This window comes from Balaenoptera musculus, chromosome 3, assembly GCF_009873245.2.
Source record: "Balaenoptera musculus isolate JJ_BM4_2016_0621 chromosome 3, mBalMus1.pri.v3, whole genome shotgun sequence".
Classification (NCBI taxonomy): domain Eukaryota; kingdom Metazoa; phylum Chordata; class Mammalia; order Artiodactyla; family Balaenopteridae; genus Balaenoptera; species Balaenoptera musculus.
Genome location: NC_045787.1, coordinates 48220993 through 48243703, shown reverse-complemented (window position 1 = coordinate 48243703; position 22711 = coordinate 48220993).

Below are 22711 nucleotides of genomic sequence, written 5' to 3'. Positions count from 1 at the left end.
TGCAGAAAGGAGAGAGAAACTATGCTTGAATATCCTGAGGGAGAAGGAACAAAAGAGGTTCTGTCCTGGGAAGCAAGAACAGTTCAGCCTCTTTGTAGCTAGAGGAAAGCTCCGCCTGTGAAGCCAGGACCTAATAAATGTCCTGGGGCCTACCCCCTGGCCCCCAGCTTCCCAATGCTCCTCATGAGTGGCAGAGCAGAGGGGATAGACAGGCGCCTGAGGTCTCTACATGGAGGCCACAAGCCTGAGGAGCCCAGGATCTGCTCTTGGGAACAAGGCTGCTGATTGGCTTCCCCAGGCCTCCCCCTTAAGTTGTTCAGAGGAGCAGTTCTGAAGCCCCTGTTTGGGGTCATTTTCCCAGCACCTTATACAGCAAATAACCTTGAGGCAATAGTTTCCAACACCGGGTTTTCAAGGTAGCCTATGGTTGTCCAAAGTCTCCCAAACTTTTATTTCTATATCTGTCCCCCCCACGGGGCTGCAAATACCTAGAGGAGTAGAGCAGTTTCCTTTTTTCTTTTTTTCTGTATCCCTACTGCCCAGTGTATACGCCCGAACATAAAAAAAAGCTTAATAAATGTGGAACACAGACATAAGTGAATGTATTTGTCTACAGTGCCGCAGGTTCCCAAGTTACCCATATGGCTCACTTCTTGGGTCTCTGAATACCTCGCTCCTTCCAGCCCCTGCCACGTGGCAGCCTAGGACCTACCGTCTCAGCCTCTCACTGGGCACCAGTCAGATCCTGACCTCATGGCATGACCCCCGGATATTAGTGAAGCTATACGGAAATTTGCTCCTGGTCCTAAACATTAAATTGTACAAAATATTGGTCCTTTACTTGTTTTCAAGAGAAATACAAATTTTAAATATATAAATAAAATCATGGCCTTGGTATGTGTAGTTCAGTACTTTGAGCTCTTCAGAGATGGGATCCTATAAAAATTTCACAAGTAGTCTCCTTCAAAGAAGTGAGAGAGACCGTTACATGATGGATGACTCTGAGAGATGCTAAAGTAATTCTCTGAAATTTTTCTGAAGTTTTTCTATGAGCCTCAAAATCAGCAGAATCTCACCTTCTCTTTGCATGAAACAGCAGACTCTAACCATCAAAAGGGTTGCAGTCATTTCAGAAGTGGAAATAAATAACCCTCTCCTATCAGCTGTCTTCTTTTTGTTTCACACACACATCAGTGAACTAGTCTTTACTGAACACCTGTTATGTGCATGTGATATTTCTCTGTACCCACAATTCAGCACTTAGCTCATATTATCTCCCAGACAAAATTAAATTCTTTGAGAAGACCTGAATTTTTCTCCTAGTTCTTTCTAACTCTCCAAAGCTCAAGTCTAGCCCTGAATAGTCATACAATACAAGCTGATGACTTCTGAGTCTTTCCTGAGCCTTAGAATAAGAGAGCACCAATTTCCCGACTGACAATTTACCCACAAAATTACAAAATCAGAGGATATTAATCACACATACTTGCATGTGCTATTAAAACATCTCTGTGATGTCAGGTTTACCACAAGCAGTCAAATTATACAAAACCTTTATAAATTAAGTCAGGAAAAGCAGAACAAGGCCAGCCTCCTATCCAAATGCCAGGGACACAGTTCAAGGTCTAGAGTGGGAGACACAAAAAATAATAATAATCTTAAAACAATGTAGCAAGGGCTATTAAACACGCCAATGTTCATAGCAGCACTATTTACAATAGTCAAGACATGGAAGCAACCTAAATGTCCATCAACCGAGGCATGAATAAAGAAGATGTGGTACATGTATACCATGGAATATTACTCAGCCACAAAAAAGAACAAAATAATGCCATTTGCAGCAACATGGATGGACCTAGAGATTATCATACTAAGTGAAGCAAGTCAGACAGGGAAAGACAAATATCATATGGTATTGCTTATATATGGAATCAAAAAAAAAAAGATACAAATGAACTTATTTTCAAAACAGAGACTCACAGACATAGAAAACAAACTTACGGTTACCAAAGGGGAAAGGAGGTGAGGGATAAATTAGGAATTTGGGAGTAACATATACACACTACTACATATAAAATGGATAACCAACAAGGACCTACTGTATAGCACAGGGAACTCTACTCAATATTCTGTGATAACCTATATGAGAAAAGAATCTGAATATATATATATATATATATATATATATATATATATATAACTGAATCACTTTGCTGTATACCTGAAACTAACACAACATTGTAAATCAACTATACTTCAATAAAAAATTAATTTTAAAAAAAAGGCTATTAAAGAGGTATGCACAAGAGCTATGAGAGGTCAAAAGCGAGAGACTCCTGGATCCTGAACGAGATGAGGGAGGCTTCATGGAGGAGTTGACGCCTGAGCTGGGTGCTGGAATATACGTCAGCACTTAGAGGCAAGATGTGGGGAGAAGGCGACAGATGTCAGGCACAGGAGTGTGGGCGCTCTTCCGGGAATGGAAGATGTTCTGAGCAGCTAGAGCAGGGAGCGTGGTGAGAGGGGAGGGCGTCCAAGTTTTGGAAAGCATCCTATAGCCAATAGGAAGGGGAGCCTGTGGGTGTTTAAGACAAGATGTCGTGTAACCAGATTTGGGGTCTAGAAAACTATGTCTGGAAGACCTGGAGAGAATGAATTGAGGAGGAAAGAAAATGATGAAGGAAAGGGGCAGACACAGCTCTCTCCCTTCCTTCCTCCAGAAGATGTGCAAATCATTCCCACGGGTGTCACACTGTTACCGGGAAGCAGCTCTGGTTCATTCTGGGAGAGTCAGACCCTACTTGTAAAGTCTGCATTTCAACACCCACCCCATGGAACTTGATTTAGGACAACTGACACTGCAGAAATAATTGTCCCATTTCCATCCCAGCCGTTATTTGTGCACCAAACATTCTAAAACAAAATATGATGGCTCCATTGACAAATATCCTGTGTTGAGTTCTCCAGTTTCTCAGCACCCCAAAGTTCCAATATCTCCCTTGATTGTTTTAAAATGACAGTTTCCTTAGCAGCTACTCTCATATTATCTGACAAGAATTTGTTAACTCCTTTCAATGCCAGAAAAGATACCCAAGGGCATTTGTCTCTGATCCTATAAACTGTGGCAACAGAGTTGGGGTTCAATTTTTGTAGCTCTGGGGAGGCATCAAGCCTGTATTGGAGTAGATGAACTACAGTGACCAAACTGTTCTCTTGAAATGAATTTCAGCAGAGCTAGAACTCTGCTCCTTATTCCCTTCTGGAGCCCTGAAATTGCTTCCTTATCTTTTACCTTTCTTCTTTCCCCCAGGAAGAATGATTAAGTTGATCTGCAGTTTCTCCTTACTCCCTAAAGAAAGACCAATTGCTCCAAAGGTGTTTTGAACTCTTTCTTATTTTAAATGCTGTCTCCCTGTGAAGCCAAAATAGACCCACCTGTCTTTCAGTTTAAGCCCTTGGGAGGAAAAAAGTGAGTCAGAATCAAGTCTTTTTGGAAAAAGGACTGCTGAGTTTTCTACTCATTTGGGCTGGAAAACAAGAGAAGATCTCCAGTCCGACAATGAGAATACACACAAGAAAGCAGGGTGTCCCCTTGTCTCAGCATCAGGCGCCCCTGTGCTGGAGGTGGGCTCAGCAGACCCATCAGGCCTGCTGTCATTTCTGGTCTTCTTGTCTGTCTTGCCCTCCACATGTCAAGCAGGGTCTGAGTCTAACTCATCTCTGCGTTGGCGCTGCCTGTCACAGTGGATGGTGTACCATCATAAGGATAACTTCAATTCAACAAGACCCTGCTCCATCCTGGGCACTGGGCCAGCTGCTTCAGGAACATACGGAGGTGCTGAATTTACTCAACATTCCCATTTTACATATGGAAAGGATATGATCCCCATTTCACATATGGAAAACTGAAGCTCACAAGGTTTATTCAACTTACTCAAAGTTACATACCCAGGAAGTGTCAGCAAAGATTTGAGCTCACTCCTTATAACTCCGAACCCACGCCCTTTCCACTCACCATGCTACCTCCAAAGGGATGAACTGGTTGCTATTTGAGGGCTTCCATTTTGAGCTAATTCTCCAAAGCCCGAGTACTGTGTGTGGACTGATTCACTTGACATAATTATGTTTTAAAGCAAATGTCCATAAGCAAATTCAAACTTCCATTTGACTTGCACTATAAAATTTTAAAATATATATATTTTTATTGGAAAAAAGTACCCTGTAAGACCAAGGTGGAAACTTTTTAGCACAGCAACTGTAACAGACTCCTAGCACATGTTACTCAAACGATGAGCCTCAGACCAGCAGTAGCAGCTGGGAGCTTTTTAAAAGTGCAGAATCTCAGGGTCCACAATATTGGATCAGAGTCTACATTTTAATAAAATTAGGTGATTGGTACGTGCATTGCCATTTTAGAGGCACTGACCTAGCCTTCTTAAACCTTCATAGCATGTTCCCCAATTACCCGCTATGTTATTTATCTCACCATCCCCGCTCCTCTCCCAGACTCCAGACAGTCTTTCCATACATAGGATTTCCGTGACTTCACCCTCACCCACTGATATGAGTAGATTACATGGCATCATGCCCATGGTAGGTCTCCCTAAGGATGATTGACGAATGAATACTTACAACCAAACTCAGAACCACAATCTAGCCACGATGTACTTCAGTAAACTGGTTTCCACAAATTGAATCAGTAATTTAATCCAGTGGTTCTGAACCCTGGGCTCACATTAGAACCACATGGGGAACTTTCAGAAAACACTGACACCCAGGTTCCACCTAAGCCCAATTAAATCAGACTCTAACGTGCAATAGAGTCGAGAGCTTGGCCTGGCTTGTCAAATATAGTGTCCTGTGCCTAGTAAACACTCAATAAGTGCCTGTTGAATGAATGAATCCATTAAAGTTGAAATCCCATGATTTACCCATAGTGATATTCAAACTCACTGAGCATCCAGAGTTTTTATTCAAGTCACTTATCCAACTGGAATTTTGCTTTCCCTAACGTAATCACAAAACTAATCCTCTTGTTTCTTACTAGAATATTGTGCATCTAAATTAGCAACTCTGGATTTCCAGGCATTATGCTTACAAGCAATTCATGACAGTGACTACTCCACAATAGCAGTAGGAAGTGAGGACAGACACAAGCCGGGATGGGCGTGCTCAGGTAGGATTCTAGTTAGAGCTGCATTTGGGGTTTGAAAGCCTCTGAGCACCCTGTAAAATAGTGTGGCAGCTTCATGCATTTTCTGCCTGTGGAGTATGGTAGGCTGATTGCATTGATGGCCCAATTAAGGCTTTCTGGGTCTCCATGCTCCCTGCAATGTGATTTATGGCTCCTCCCATCACAATCTGGAGTTTCTTCCCCACTTCCTGCATCTGAGCTTTGACTAATAGAACACAACAGATGTGATGGTGCCCTTGTTCCAAGCCTGGTCTGCAGGAGGCCTTGCACATTCCCACTCTTTTCTTTTGAAACCTTCTATGACCATGTGAACAAACTGGGCTAGCCTGCTGGAGGATGAGACCACATGGAGGAGAACCGGTTATTCCAACAAAGCCTACAAAAGCCCAGCCAAGATCAGCAGAGCTGCATGCCCATCCCACAGCTGGCTGAAGTCACATTTGTCAGCCAGGCTAAGACCAGAAGGATCATCCAGCTGATGGGCAGACCATCGGCAATAAGAAATGCTTTTTTTTTTTTTTTAACATCTTTACTGGAGTATAATTAATTTAAAATGTGTTAGTTTCTGCTGTATAACAAAGTGAATCAGCTATATGTATACATATATCCCCATATCCCCTCCCTCTAGCATCTCCCTCCCACCCTCCCTATCCCACCCTTCTAGGTGGTCACAAAGCACTAAGCTGATCTCCCTGTGCTATGTAGCTGCTTCCCACTAGCTATCTATTTTATATTCAGCAGTGTATATATGTCAGTGCTACTCTCTCACTTCGTCCCAGCTTACCCTTCCCCCTCCCCATGTCCTCAAGTCTATTCTCTAAGTCTGTGTCTTTGTTCCTGTCCTGCCCCTAGGTTCATCAGAACCATTTTTTTTTTTTTTAGATTCCATATATATGTGTTAGCATATGGTATTTGGTTTTTTTTTTTTTTTCTGACTTACTTCACTCCGTATGACAGACTCTAGGTCCATCTACCTCACCACAAATAGCTCAGTTTTGTTTCTTTTTATGGCTAAGTAATATTCCATTGTATACATGTGCCACATCTTCTTTATCCATTCATCTGTCGATGGACACTTAGGTTGCTTCCATGTCCTGGCTATTGTAAATCGTGCTGCAATGAATATTGTGGTACATGACTCTTTTTGAATTATGGTTTTCTCAGGGTATATGTCCAGTAGTGGGATTGCTGAGTCATATGGTAGTTCTATTTTTAGTTTTTTAAGGAACCTCCATACTGTTCTCCATAGTGGCTGTATCAATTTACATTCCCACCAGCAGTGCAGGAGGGTTCCCTTTTCTCCACACCCTCCCCAGCATTTATTGTGTGTAGATTTTTTGATGATGGCCATTCTGACCGGTGTGAGGTGATACCTCATTGTAGTTTTCATTTGTATTTCTATAATGTTAGTGATGCTTATTGTTTTAAGCTAATTTGGGGGTAGTTTGTTATGCAGCAATAGCCAACTGAGGCAAGGCAAGTGAGTGATGGGGCTGTTTCTTTAAGATCAGAATGGTTTAACTTGGTAATGGAGGCTGTTGGGCTGCACCCCACACACCTACAAGGCCTGCACTTGCCCAGCTTCAAGACCGAAGAGACCAGAGTCAGCAATAGAGACATTAATGGTTGAACGGATGGGGGAGCTTACATGTCTGAAGTGAGGTCCTGGAGCGACACGTCACCATGTGCAGCAGATTGCGTGCAGGACGTGGCGGCAGGCTTTGCTCCAGGGAGGGAAGGGGAAACTACCAGTTACAGGGGAACTGACGTCAGGTGGGCTCATTAGTTATCAGGGAAACCAGCAGGGGGCACACCCCTCATCACCCCTTTGATAAGAATAATCACTAGCTGGGGCCTGAGGCAAGTACATAGGAAGGTCAGTCTTGTGCGTGGGGTGTAGGTGAAGCAGGCACTGGTCAGGCAGGGGATGTACAGAGAGCAAGAGAACGGCCATCTTGAGTGGCCTGTCCATACAGAGGCTAAATGTCATCTTCCTGGTTCCACATCAGAATAAAATCTATCTCTATAAAAACTAGCAGTTTCTTATTTCTTCTCCCAAGAAACATTAGTATTATGAATGCATAAATGCTCTGTTTACCAGTTAATATATATACTTTTTTCCTTATTACCCTGCCAGCTGAGCGCAAAGCAATGAACATCAAGTCTGTCCTGTTAATAACCACATGTCATATTAACTACTGAGTTGAATTAACTTTGGTGCTCTGCTCGGTTTTCAGTCAATACAACAGGCCGAGCACAAAGACTGCATCAACACCTTCACGGTGCTTTTCAAAGAAGTCGACTCTGCCCAGCTCATATGCAAGTAATGAGAAGGATTTCACCCTACTAAGCAGAGGCCATAAGCCCACAGTTCTTCCCTCAGGGAAGAACCAGACAGCTATTCCAGTTCTGAGCAGAATCCCAGGGGTTCTTCCCTGGAACACTTTGTAGACTCCCCAGAGCACACAACAGCTCTTTGATCTTCTTTGGTAGAGACTCTTGTTTTATGAGTTAATATTATTTGCCATTTATTGAATTTTAACAATGTGCTGAGCACATTCAGGGAGCAAGGACTGGGGGCAAATCCTGACCAGAATGCTTGTCATATTACCAAGGCGAGCTTTCAAGTAATGTTATCTTCCCAGAATTCAGAAGGAATAGAACAGAAACACCTTTGCAGTTGAGTAATGGCTCCAGTACATGGTCCCTGGTAAACAGAGATATACGAAGATGTGAACTAGAAGTTTTAGTTGAGGCACCAGAACTAAAATTGCCACATTCTAAAGTGGATGTGAGACAGTCGTGTGTAGGATTTACATTCAAGGTGATCAGAGTTCATTCATGTGACTCTGACCTTTGAACCACTCTCATATCTCACACCCAGGCTTCTCTCACATAAAATGATAAGGGTTAGAATTAGGAGAAACATTTATGAGAGACCTATTGGTATGCTGAGCCCAGATACTTCTTCAGGGGTCTCTGGCTTCAAGCCTAAGGAAAGGGGCCACAGCAAGAACACTTGGAGAGTCTGACATCTGGTATGGCTGCTTCGGTGGCACAGCAGAGGATGAGGGTGTGTCAGGCACTACAAGGCCACCTGAGCACATTGTTGAGGACTAGATGCAGGTCACCCTTGTGAGGCCCTCTTAGATGCTCTCTCAGGTGGCTGCCTAAAGGGGCAGCAAGATGCCAGAAGTACCACCCGATGCCTGGGGCTGAGCAAGAAGAAGCAGCAAACCACACTGGGAGCATTGCCCTCTCTAAGAGAAAGTGCAGGTGAGAGATCACCAGCCGTTGGGACGAGCAGAAGCAGGTGGGGATGGCAGGTCTCTGAAGAACCTACGAAAGTGCAAATGAGGAAACGAGTCCACTTTAAACACCTGCTAGACTCGAGGACAAAATGCCAGCTCCTGATGGTGTTAGTCAAGCTCCAACTTTCCTGGCCTCTTCTCTTCTCCCACTTGTGCTGCTACCCTGGAGGGTCAGAAATTGAGGTTAGCAAGATGGACAAGGGCAAAATATAGTGTCAGGGAAAGTAAAAAAGCAGCCCAAAGCAAGGGCAAGGCTTCAGTGCGTCTTGGTAGAGGAAAATAACTGGAATGTATTCTCACAGTCCTGGAGGCCCGAAGTCCAAAATCAGTTTCACTGGGTCGAAATTGAGGTGTCTGCTGGCAAGGCCACGCTCCCTCTGGAGAGTCTATGAGAGGGTCAGTCCCACTTCTCGCAGCTTCTGGTGGCCGCCAGCATTCCTTGTCTCGGGGCTGCATCACTCCAATCTCTGCCTCTGTGGTCACATCACCCTCTCCTCTTCTGTCCGTGTAATAAAACTTCCCTTGGTTTCCCTCTTATAAGGATACGTGTGATGGATTTAGGGCTCACCTTGATTATCCAAGATAATCTCTCACCTCAATATCCTTAATTTAATCACATCTTTTGTCCTATAAGTTATAATTCACCCTTTTACCATATAGGGTAGCATTCGCAGAGTCCAGGGATTAGAATGTCGAGGGAAGTGTTAAGGAAATTAAAGAAGGTGTTTAAGGTGGGGTTAACACCTAATGAATAACCTGAGGCATAGAGAGGTTAAGGAACTTTCCTAAGGTCACATAAGCTAAATACCAGGTAAGTCAGGTCTTGAAGAAGTTAAGCCTCCTGACTTCTAGTCAAAAGCTTTGCCTCCTATCATATGCTCTGACCAATGGCACTGGAATCCTTCGCATGCTATATCTATTTTCAAGTATTCCTCAATCATCCTGTAATAGTTTCCTCAAAAAAAAAAAAATCTCCATTTGGAGGCTTCTAGGAAAACATGAAAGAAAGGAGATTCCTTCAAATTCAGTTCACTGGAGTTCTCATGCATTTCTACTCCAGCATTGTTGAGAGACCCCCAGGCCAAAAAAATAAAATATGGGATTTCTTTTCTGGGAGGAGAAGAGCTGGAGACATAATAAAACACCACCAAACAGAGTCCATGGAGTCTAACTGTGCAGAGAGTATTCAGTGAGCGCCTATTTCCAGCAGAACCTTGTCCAATCATCTACTGCAAAACTGCAGAGGGGACGGGCCAGCAGGCGGCTGTTTCCAGCCTTCCCTGTTATGTAAATGTAGGCAAGGGAGTGCTCATTAGGGGTCCTTGTGCCTTGGATGTGTGACTTGTAGCCCAGACTGAAAGCAGCAGAGAGGACTGGCCCAGTGCTGGTGAAGGGTGAGGACGATCATCAACATTTGGAGATGTCACCAAAGCACCCGCTCGCTGAACCTGTACAGGGCAGAACCTTTCCACCTGTGTGTCTCCACAAGCCCTGTGTTAACATGGAACCACGCTCCAGGGAGGTGTAACACAGCAACCCATCAGAGGTGACACAGGAATCCAAGAGCCCGAGAAAATGGAACATAGGCATCAGCAAGTTCGTGTCGGGAGAGGGGCTGGAGTGGAAAAGGGGGGGGGGGTGCACCAGGGAGCTGTGAGGTGAGGGTTGGCTCCTGGAGGCCACCTCTCTGGAGACTAGGAGACAGTGTGAGAAAATGGATGGACTGAGGTGGAACAAATTCACAGAATGTTGCAGGGATTAGTGCCCCAAAACAAGAGTGGGAAGCTTAATTTCCTTGACAGTTTTACATAGGGTGACAGTAAAGGAAAGCCAAAGACTGTTTAAATAACTTGAAAAGCTCTTGTCTTAGACATCATGAGATCTTTGCAAACTGCGCTCATTTTAAAATCAATGGCTGTCAACATGCTAAATGCTAAAAATATATCCATTCCCCCTTCTTCATCTTATAGACATGAAAATATTGAAGTGATAAGGGTGTTTCCACCTCTGCCACCCACTTAGTGTCAATTCAAAGGTGAAACTGTTATAATTAGTCCTTTTCAAATGATCTTGACTTTCTTCTATCGTCTTCCAAATTCAGGAATACAAAATCTGTTGAAAGGGAACTTGCTACTCTCAAAAAAACTTGTCTTGTCATCTAATTATATCCTTGAGTTGAGCAAATCTTTGTTGCTTTTCTCTTCTTGAAATCAGAAAAATCACTCCTTCCCTTCCTGGGGTGCAGATGGGGGTAGTTACTCTTCCTGGATTTTCCACTCAACCCTGATCTCTGAGGTCTCCAGACTGACTCTCTAACAAAAAAGGGAAATCTTTTCTTTTATTGATTTTGTACAGCTTAACACAACACTGGAAGCAGACACAGGGGACCTGACCCTCACACACAGCCAAAAATGTTTGACAATAGCAGTAGAAAACATCTGAGCTGACTTGGACCAGTGACAGCTCTCACCTCATTCCTAAGCTCACTCTTTTTATAGTAGCTACAAAATTCTGCTCATTGGGCCCACTGGTCCCTTTGCTGATCTGTCCTGTGTTACCCTATTTTCCACGTCAGTTTCCAGCGTAAAGTCAATGATAGCCAACCTTATAGCCTTTGCAGGTCAGAATGATGTTACCTTTCAACAGGCACATTGGGATTTTGCTGCGGACACTTCAGGCAGAAAACAAACCTTGCTTAGCATTTTAGCCCACCTCTGGATCATAAATGGCAAAGAGGATCCTATCTGTTTGTCAACACTGATTGAAATGACTTTAGAGCCATGCTGGGAAGGATTCTGAGGCTATAAACTGGCTCAGTGGGAAAGAATGCTGTGATCACTTAGCAAGGGCCTGGCAGCACCCAGAGCTATTGATTTGCCAATCCTGTTCAAGATGGAGCCATCTTAAAATCAACATCACCTGATGAAGTGTATACTGGTCTCGTACGTGGGCTTCTGGATGCTCGAACCAGACCTGTGGTTGACTTCTGTGATTTCAGACAATATCTTTGCTTCACTTCCTCCTGCAGGAACACATTCTGTTGACAGTAATCCCTCTCAGAGGTGCTTGAAGATGAATGGGCTAATTTAAAAGTACTTAGGGCTCTTTGAAGGAAAAGCACTATATAAATCCCAAGCAATTGTACTGTTATTGTCTGGGTTACCTATATAAAGAAACAAGTCTCTTAGGTCATTGGACTTCTTTGACTGGATTTCAGTCTGTGAGGTACTAAAAAAAAAAATTGCTATTATATGTGGCTAAGACAAATTGACCAACAAGAATACTATATGGGTTGGAAAGCTGTTACATTTCTTTACACTAACAATGAAATATCAGAAAGATAAAGTAAAAAAAAAAAATTCCTGTTTGAAATCATTTCAAAATAAATACATAAATAAAATACCTATGAATAAATTTAACCAAGGAGGTGAAAGACCTAATCACTAAGAACTAAAGAACAATGTTCAGACTTCCCTGGTGGTCCAGTGGGTAAGACTCCATGCTCCCAGTCCAGGGGGCCTGGGTTTAATCCCTGGTTGGGGAACTAGATCCCACATGCATGCTGCAACTAAGAAGTCCACATGCCGCAACTAAGAAGTCTGCATGCCGCAACTAAGAAGCCAGCGTGCTGCAACTAAGAAGCCCACGTGCTGCAACTAAGACCTACTGTGGCCAAAATAAATAAATAATAAATAAATAAATAAATATTTTTTTAAAAGATAGAAAGAACATTGTTAAAGGAAACTGAAGATAATACAAAGAAATGGGAAAATATCCCATGCTCTTGAATTGGAAGACTTAATAATGTTAAAATGATCATACTACCCAAAGCAATCTAAGATTTAATGTAATCCTTATCAAAATACCCAGGACATCTTTCACAGAACTAGAACAAATAATTCTAAAATGTATATGGAACCACAAATGACCCAGAATACCAAAAGAAATCCTGAGGAAAAAGAACAGAGCTGGAGGCATAACCTTTCCAGACTTCAGACTATAAAACAAAACTATAGGAATCAAAATAGTGTGGTATTGGCACAAAAATAGACATATAGATTAATGGAACAGAATAGAGAGCCCAGAAATAAACCCACACACCTATAGTCAATTAATTTTGACAAAGGAGGCAAGAATATACAGTGGATAAAAGACAATCTCTTCAACAAGTGGTATTGGGAAAGCTGGACAGTTACATGTAAATCAGTGAAATTAGAACACTCCCTTACACTATATACAAAAATAAACTCAAAATGATTTAAAGACCTAAATATAAGACATGACACCATAAAACTCCTAGAAGAAAACATAGGCAAAACATTCTCTGACATAAATTGTAGAAATATTTTCTTAGATCAGGCTCCCATGGCAAAAGAAATAAAAGCAAAAATAGACAAATGGGACCTAATTAAACATAAAAGCTTTTGCACAGCAAAGGAAACCATCAACAAAATGAAAAAACAACCTAAGGAATGGGAGAAAATATTTGCAAATGATGCAAATGACACAAATGACAAAAGGTTAATTTCCAAAATATATATACTCATACAACTCAAAATCAAAAAAACAAACAACCCAATCAAACAATGGGCAAAAGACCTGAATAGACATTTTTCCAAAGGGGACACGCAGATTACCAACAGGCACATGAAAAGATGCTCAATATCGTTAATTGTCAAAGAAATGCAAATCAAAGCCACAGTGATTTATCACCTCACACCTGTCAGAATGGCTATCATCAGAAAGAACACAAATAACAAATGTTGGATAGAATGTGGAGAAAAGAATGTGTACACTGTTGTTGGAACTGTAATTTGGTGCAGCCACTACAGAAAACAGTATGGAGGTTCCTTAAAAAACTAAAAATAGAACTACCATATGATCCAGTGATCCCACTCCTGGGAAAAGATGAAAACTCTAATTTGAAAAGATACATGCACCCCAATGTTCATAACAGCACTATTCACAGTAGCCAAGACATGGAAGCAATCTAAACAAACACAGTATAGTAAATCAACTATACTTCAATTAAAAAAAGAATACTATATAGATTAGATCCATAATTGGAGAGTTTGACATGCTCTGTTAACATCATCTGGTCAAACCTCCGGCATTTTGACTAAGAGAACACAGTAATGGTGAATGTGATCCTCTCAAGAACAAGCTGGAGAGGGCCTCTTACTTTCATGCTATGAGGCTAGTGGAGCCTGGAACTCCCCTGCATGCCCCACTGGACCATCATGCTGGTGCTCATCATTATTGTTTCAGCCACCTGATTTAGCCCTGCATTCAAGGAGCAGGGTCAACGGACTCACCAAAAAGTAATCCCATGGCTCAGCAGTAGTCCATAGGTTCAAAGCAGCAGATATGGGGACTTCTGTAGCTGGCACCCTGGATGTGAAGCAAGTATTTGCAATGGCCTAAAACATGTATGTGTCACGGGCATTGGGGAGAGTAAGAAATAAGGACAAATCTGTCTTTAAAATGCTGTTATACACCCAGTGACAACAGTGGAAAGAGAACAGACACACTGCAGAGTTGGCTGGATAATGATGAGAACCCGTAATTAAGGAGATGAAACCCAGGCTCTGGTCCTTGCTCTGCTCTCCACTGGCTGGGCAGCCTGGGATGCGTCACTCTACCTCTTCGTTCCCTCATTGGTATAGGAAGAACTTGGACTAGATGATCTTAAATGTTCTTGCAATTTGAACTTTCTGTGAATCCATGATTCTAGTTTTAGTTACTAGGCAAGGTGAGAAGCCCCATGAGCATGTCCTTCTGGAATCCACATGAAACCTTTCCACCCCCAAGGGATTCAGCCATAGTAGTTGGGCATTTCTAGATGTGAGGGCCACCAGGGGAAGAAAATATCAACGCAGCTTCCTTCAGGAGGCTGGGGACTGTGTTGTCCTCTCTCCCAACACTGGAACCAGTAAAGCAGGAGGGCAAAGCCATCTAGATGCTGTCAAGGATGAGGGTGAACAAGTGGGCCAACCTTTGCACCTTCCGATGGGACCACAACCCAAAGAGACCCAAGATACAAAGAGTTTTTTGAACGTAAAATTAAAAATTGGGTGAGCAAGTCACCAGAGCCACTTGGAGGTGAGACGACCCCTCTGCATACACTTTCTGTTAGTCAAAAGGAATTAAACAGTGGGAGTTCCCCTGACCAGTCCCCCAGTGGACTTCCACTCTCAAGGCCTGAGCTTCAGAAGCGGGAGGGCAGCCTCTCCTCTGTAAGTGAGCAGAGGCACTCTTGCCCTCTGCAGGGGACGGTATGGGCAGGGAAACAGATGTCACGAACCAGAGACCAGGGAAGATTTCTTTCCGAGGCAACGATCCCCTTTGTCCCCTCTTGGGGTCAGACGCTGGCCCTGGAAGTCAGCAGTAGATCTGGCATTGCACAGATTCCGCTCCTGATAAACAATGGTTTAAATAAATTGAAATATGACTTAATTACACTTCTATGTAGCACTTCAGCCTGAGCGACTCCAAAAAGGGAAGCAACTGTCGTGCATAAACCCTACTAAAAGCCCAAGTCAGCTGCCCTACTTTGAACTCTAGAGAGCTGTCGTGGCTCGTCACCATTCTTTCCCATTCTGAAGAGCTCTCCTGAATTTTGTTTTCAGTCAAGAACTGAAGCCCTTTCTAATTGCTTCAGCATATAGATTTTTTTAAAATTCTGTTTCAAATGTTTTCACTTCTGATTTTGAAACAATATTCCCCATGATCTTCCAAAGGGCTTTCACCTAATAACATGACCACACATGGATATGGTGCTTTATGGTTCAAAGTGTGCTTCCCAACGGGCTGTCTCATACGACACTCAGAAGAGTAGACCCTCCTCCACTGTCCCATATTACAATGCAGAACCCGCCTCTCTGAGGGCTGGTGACCCAGCGCAGCCCAGCTTGGTGCTTATTTTGCTCTAAGGTTACCTTTGTAGCACTTTAACCCTCTTCCTGTCCCCTGAGGAAATCCTGGCATGGCTTTGCCAAAAAGTCCCATAACCAGCATGAATTTATACTTATTTCTGGGAGCTACAGGCTGAGAAGGAAAAGCTGTGTTCATGATCAATTTCCCTTTTGAAACTTGAATAAACCTGATACAAACTCATGATAATAACATGGGCTTGACTGGCCAAACACATGACTGTAATTGTTTTCTGAAGGAGGATTTTTAAAAAGCATGAGTCAGCATAAGTTCTTGAAACTTCTGCTCTGTATCTTGGCTGGACCAGCTCAAACCAACCTCCAGGCATCAGTTCCGCTATTCAGTCTTCTGCTCTCTTTCAACTCCCAACACTCCAAGAAGTGGAGGCTCTTCCTGCCCACTGAGCCTCCACAGAGGCTTTCCCATATTTCATCAAAATCTGAAAAAGAGCTGAATTAATCTGCTGTTGGCCTCTTGATGTGAACATGCTGCTTACCTTCATACCTCCCCTGAGTGTTTTTTATAAACTTTTTTCTAATATTGAATAAAAGGAAGAGTTTTTTCTGTTGTTAATAACATTTTAAGCATTGGAAGTAGTTGGAGTATTTGGAGGGGTTAGGAGAAGGGACAAAGAAGTTTCCCAGGCCCCAGGAGGTGTTTCTTGTCTGAGAAAGGCATCTCAGTACACACATTCTGACTCTGACCCAGGGTTGAATGGTGCCCAGTTTTGGATGATACCCAGCAAAAACAACATGAAGTCACCCCAGTTATTAAGATGACTGACTTTACTGTCCCATTTTTCAAATTTTGCCTTTGCCTGAACTGCAGGAATTCTTGATGTGTAAATGTACATGTATGTGTGTGGAGTGTTGCATGTGCGTGTGTGCATATGTGTGTGAGTACACATGGGCATGGAGATGGAAAATTTTGCAATGTAAAAAGCTTAAGCTAAATTGTTGTTGGGAATAATAATTACTTACAGGTGAAGAACCTGAGCGGCAAGGAAGGGGACGGGGCATTTTTGAGCCTTGAGAACAAGTCCCTGTGAAATGAGAGATGGGTCACCCATCCACACCCCCCAAAGCTGTTTGCAGCCCACTGACTCCTGGCCCCCTGCCCTTTAAGCTCAGTGTTTCTCAGAATCTCACCAACATACTTTAGTCTTTTTCATATGGGTCACAACTGGGGTAGAGTGTTATTCTATTTGCAGATTAGAAATTATAATAGATTAGAAAATTATAGGTTTACTGAGTTAGCTTACTCTTCCACGGTCCATAAGGAAGGACCAAGGAATGTGTTCAGACCTTGTGAACACTTGTTCAGGCTTCTTTTCTACCCTACACCTCATTCTAGGCCCTGTGTGATGAGTTTTTTAATGTGCCGACTTGGCCGGGCTATAGTCCCAGTTATTCAATCAAACATTAATCTAGGTGTTGCTGTGAAGGTATTTTGCAAATGCAGTTGAAGTCTCTAATAAATTGACTTTGGTTAGGGAGATGATCCTGAAGAATCTGGGTGGGCCTGAGCAATCAGTTGAAAGGCCTTCAAAGCAGAGCTGAGACTTTCCCTAAAAGAGAAGAGAGCTTCCTTCTGTGAATTCCAGCTTGTGATCTTGGAATCCTGGATCCTGCCCTATGGGTTGCAGACTTGCTTTGCCAGCTCCAATTGCAGAGGCCAATTCCTTGTATTAAATAAGTAGATAGATGGATAGGTAGGTGATAGATAGATAGACAGACAGACATAGATAGATACAGATATAGATATATGGAAAAACATACAGATATATAAATATATAGATATAGATCTCCTACTGGTTCTGCTTCTCTAATAGATATTTGGTACCAGGAATGAAGTATGAACACATGAAGATATGGTTAAACCCTGACTAATATACCCAGGTCTCTCTAACGTCCATGACTGTGAAACTTGAAGCAAAGCAAAGCAAAAACAAAAGTGATAATTAGGAGAAGAAAATAGCCTCATTGTCAACCTTCCCTGGGCTTTAAAGCAAGGTTGGGGGTGATTTATATAAAAGCTAAGTGACATTGTAAAGAGAAAGCAAAACAAATCCTTCAGCTACTTTTTCTAAGCCTCTAAAACCTAAAAATGTAAATTGCCCTTCCCCCAGAAAAAAAGGCCTGCCTTCATTAAAATGCCAGTAAATTCCATAATAAGCTGAATCCTAACCAGTGGAATCATTCCTCAACTGAAGGAAGAGACATAGTCTCCATCTGGAAGTCTCTGCCATCTGGCAGATGAATATCTGATGACGAAGTGCCCTGGCTTCATGCACATGCCTTTCCCACTTTAACTCCATCTCTAAAGCCCTCCTGCCATGAGGTGTCAGCCAAGACTCTGGTGTATGTTTTCCTGGTTCTGCCTCTCCATTCCCACAAAGATGACGAAATCCATGGTCCTGGAAGGTCATTCACCAACAAGTTTTTATTGACACCTACTCTCTCCAGGCTCTTCTCTGGGTGCTGAAGATAAGTTATTGTCCTTGAGAGCTTGCTTTGTGGTTGGAGAAATAATTTTTTTGTTTACTTTTATATATTTTTTACTTTATTCCCTTATTTTACTTGAATATATGAATAGGTTAGTAAGTAATTAACTTGGGGATCTAGTAAGGGTTATGATGAAAATGAAGTTGGGTCATGGGGTGGAAGTGGTGACGGGGCGAGAGAGCACCAGGCAGGCTCCCTAAGGAGCTAAGACCTGGAGGATGAGGTGGAAGGAACCAAGCAGAGCTCTGGAGTGTGGAAGACTGTGAAAGCAGCCACAAAAGCTAATGCGGTGCTAGCAAACAAGATGCAGTGGTTTGGAAAGTACGTGCACATCAGGTTCACTCTCTTGCTGCTCCAGAAACCCTGTGACTGCCAGCATGTGAAGACGCCCAGGCCAGCTAAATAAAGTGGTTGTTGTTTTAAACCATTAAGTTGTGGGGTGTTTGTTACATAGCAAATGCTCACTGATACATGGAGGCCCTCACTTGTTACATTTGAGATGGGGTCGAGGGAATTTTATAAAGTCCGCCTTCTCGCTCAGCATTCAGCTTTATCCACACCTCCATGAGCGCCTCCTCTTAGTCCTGACTCACTCTTGGAGGTAGCTCTCAATGGGTGGCTGATGTTTCTGTGTGTCTCGCAAGCAGAGGCACTGACTGACTTTGTTCCAGAATATCTTTTCAAGGATTTTTGTTTAGTGAACAGCCTTGGGAGACAGAGATAGTGTGACACTTTGGAGCACAGGGTAAGCATGCTTACTCTGTAAAAGATGCGAGTTCCTTAAGCTCCGAGGTCCTTTCCTATATGTGCACATCACCTTGTCCTGTTCGCATCACCTGGTAAGAATTGGGGCTTGGGGAAGGGGGTACAAGAAATCGCCAATATTCTGGCCACTGCTAATGCTGTGAGTAATAAAGTCCTTTGTTTCTCACTCAGGAGTTTCCAGTCTCTGCCGGCATCCATGAAACTGTGGCAGGACAACTCGTTAAATTGCAAGAGGGCAAAATCTTAGACCGTTCATATTTCCTGACACTAATTAATCAAAACTCCCGTAAAACTATCAGCCAAACTCACGTAGGGGGTGCTTCTGAGTGTCTGTAAAGGTACATTTCTCTGCAAATTACCCTGAAAACACATTAAATCATTAAAGAAAAAGGAAATGGTGGGCTAGATACAGATATACTAGAAACACAGAGCTTTAAAGGCAAAAGAAAAATATAGCTTGTCTCTCCACTTCCTGCTTTCTCTTTCCACCCACGCCCCCAGCACACAGCGAAAAGGAAGCTGACCCGAGCTGTATTATGCACGAACTCCATCACAGGGGCACATGGAGTCAGAAACCAGTGAAGCCAGAAAACGTTTTAAGTCTTTATTATAAGAACCTAAGAAAAACAATCATAGTTCTCACTCCACTGGCTACTTACACAGAATTTTCATGCATCCTAGCATCTTAACACAATTCAAATCTCCATTCTCAGAGCAAGAGAGACATATATTTATTCCTAACCCCATTCTCCTCAGTTCAGCGTTTCTACCAGGAATCTGTGTCTATCCATTTAACGCATTCTCAGGTTTGTCAGGTAAGTCATTGCTCTTAGACTAGAATGCTGGTAGGGGAAGGCTGATGGAGGAAAGGTGCTGAGGCTCTCAGGAGAATCCACTTAGGGCATCAGTTAAATGCCTGCTGAGACGTCCTACAGAGGAGCAGTTACTGAATCAGACCAGAGTTGAGCACCTGAGCTGAGCTTCCAGAAAATGTCCTTGTCTCCTATCTTTGGGTAAATGTGTTTGCGAGCCAATAGCTTTTTCCCACAAGGCTCAGCCAGGACATAATCCACCCACAAGCTCCATCAGCCATAAGGTACTAATTCCTCTAAGTATATGCAGAATGGTGGTTTTCAACCTTGATTGCTCAATAGAAACTCCAAGGGAGCTTTTTAAAAAATACTGATTTCCGTAGGCCCACCCTAGGCCAATTAAGTTAGAATCTCAGGGGGAGCCAGGAATGAAAACCTTGTTAGAGCATGACAGTAAAGTATAGCTCTGGGCATATAAATATCAAACCAAATGCCTTTCTTCCCAATCCATCCCCTCTAGAGGGGGAATTAGTCAAGTTTTGAGATATTTATTTCTTTAGCCTGAATTGGAGATCAGAACTGTCATTCACTTGTTCATTCATTCAATAAACATTTGTTGATCACCTGGTAAATGTCATATACACCCTCAAGGAGTCGGAATCACAGGGGAAGACAGACAAGAGAGCCAGCAACTTCAGTGCCTCGGAGGGGAAGGCAGATGTTACAGAGCACAGCGGCGGGGCACCCACAGATCATGTGTCTTTCTTCTCCTGCCCATCTCAGTCCTTGGCCTCCTCGCCCTCACCCCTGAACCCCAATCCTGACGCACTTGTGATCGTGAGGTCCCGACTGTAAGGGGATTTTCATCACTCACAATCATCTACCCAAGCCAGACAGTGCTTTTAATAAATCTTGTGAGCACCTGAATAGCCTTTTCCTCTCTGATTCAAAACAGACATTTCCAGAAAGAACAGGAAAAAACAACTGACATTCCTAAACCCCAAGGTTACATGGAAATTCGGAAGTGACACATTGTCAGTGGGTTTCAAGCTAGAGAAAAGGCTGACGAAATGGGCCCCTGGCATCCTCTGCATGGAGGAAGCCAGTGCCCGTGGCAGAACCTTTTATGGAAAAATATCTGACCAGAGCAGAGCTGCCAGGGAGCACATACAAACCAGAGCTGGAGAAGACGAAGGCGCTCTCAGACCTACAAAATACGGGTGGGAGGGGGTGTTACTTGTTCTCAGCACACAGGGAGTAACTGTCTTACAGCCACATTATCAGAGAGTATAATCTGCCTTTTTTTTTTTTTTTTACATAGACTACCAAGCCTCCTCCACAAAATGAGCCAGACAGCCAGACTTCTTTTTTGGGAATGCTGAATCTTGTAGTGTACTTTTTAAAATTTTCTGGAATAAGTACTGCTATGTGTGCCCTTCATGCTGTGCTGTGATGAAGAGGAAAATTGGACTTGAACATCTGCTCCAGGACTTAATAGTTGAATATCTTAGGAAAGTAATTTCTCCAAATACTTACATCCCTGGTCTGTTAGTTGGGGAAAATGATCAGAGGATTATTGCCGAGACTGAATGAAATAATACATGTAAAGCCCTTACTTCAGTGTCTGGCACACAGTAGGTATTCAGAAAGAGTAGCTCTCAGTGTCTCCACAATCCAAACCCACACTTGGAAGGAGACAAAGTACAGCAACTTTGAATTTCTGGTTTCCTGCAGCAGTGTCCTACATGTTTCTCCTTGCCTAATAAATAAAAAAGAAAAATCCTGCGTTTAATAAACAGTATCTCCCAGATCAGGCCCATGTGATGGGTACTGAGCAGATATGGGACAGTATCTGGAAGATGACACATCAGAATCCTGCTCTCACACACTGTGAGAGAGTAAAATGTCTGTAATATCCTGTTGCTGCTTATCTATGTAGACTCTTCCACATTATCCCTTTTAAGCCAACTTTTCAGAACACTCTGGTAGACAAATGGAGAAAAATATGACTTCCTCTCAAGTTAGAAAATGTTCCTTTATTTTATTTATTTATTTATATAATTTAGGTTTTTAAAAAAATTTTATTGGAGTACAATGTTGCGTTAGTTTCTGCTGTATAGCAAAGTAAATCAGCCATACATATACATATATCCTCTCTTTTTTGGATTTCCTTCCCATTTAGGTCACCACAGAGCACTGAGTAGAGTTCCCTGTGCTATACAGCAGCTTCTCATTAGTTATCTATTTTATACATAGTAGTGTATATATGTCAATCCCAATCTCCCAGTTCATCCCCCCCCCTTTCCCCCTTGGTGTCCATACATTTGTCCCCTATGTCTGTGTCTCTATTTCTGCTTTGCAAATAAGTTCATCTGTACCATTTTTCTAGATTCCACATATAAGCGATATTATACGATATTTGTTTTTCTCTTTCTGACTTACTTTACTCTGTATGACAGTCTCTAGATCCATCCATGTCTCTGCAAATGGCACAATTTTGTTCCTTTTACTGGTGAGTAATATTCCATTGTATACATGTACCACATCTTCTTTATCCATTCCTCTGTTGATGGACGTTTAGTTTGCTTCCATGTCCTGGATATTGTAAATAGTGCTGCAATGAACACTGGGGTGCATGTATCTTTTTGAATTATGGTTTTCTCTGGGTATATGCCCAGGAGTGGGATTGCTGGGTCATATGGTAGTTCTATTTTTAGTTTTTTAAGGAACCTCCATACTGTTCTCCATAGTGGTTGTATCAATTTACATTACCACCTACAGTGTATGAGGGTTCCCTTTTCTCCACACCCTCTCCAGCATTTATTGTTTATAGATTTTTTGATGATCGCCATTCTGACAGGTGTGAGGTGATAAATCATTCTGGCTTTGATTTGCATTTCTCTGATAATTAGTGATGTTGAACATCTTTTCATGTGTTTGTTCCTTTATTTCAATGTTCTTTTATTTAAAAATCCTTTTCCAGAGTCGGCCCGCCAGTGTGAACTGAAGGAAGAGAGCAGGGAGTGAGGTGATGATGAGGCTAAGGATTCTTGAAGAGCATCACACACAAGGAGAAGGGGCAGAGGCAGGCACCCAAATGGGGCACATCTGGGACCCAGGTTCTCTGGGCTCAGGAACAAGCTGAGGGGAGCCAGTGCCCAACTGCGGGAGTTTTAAGTGACACGTGCTCCA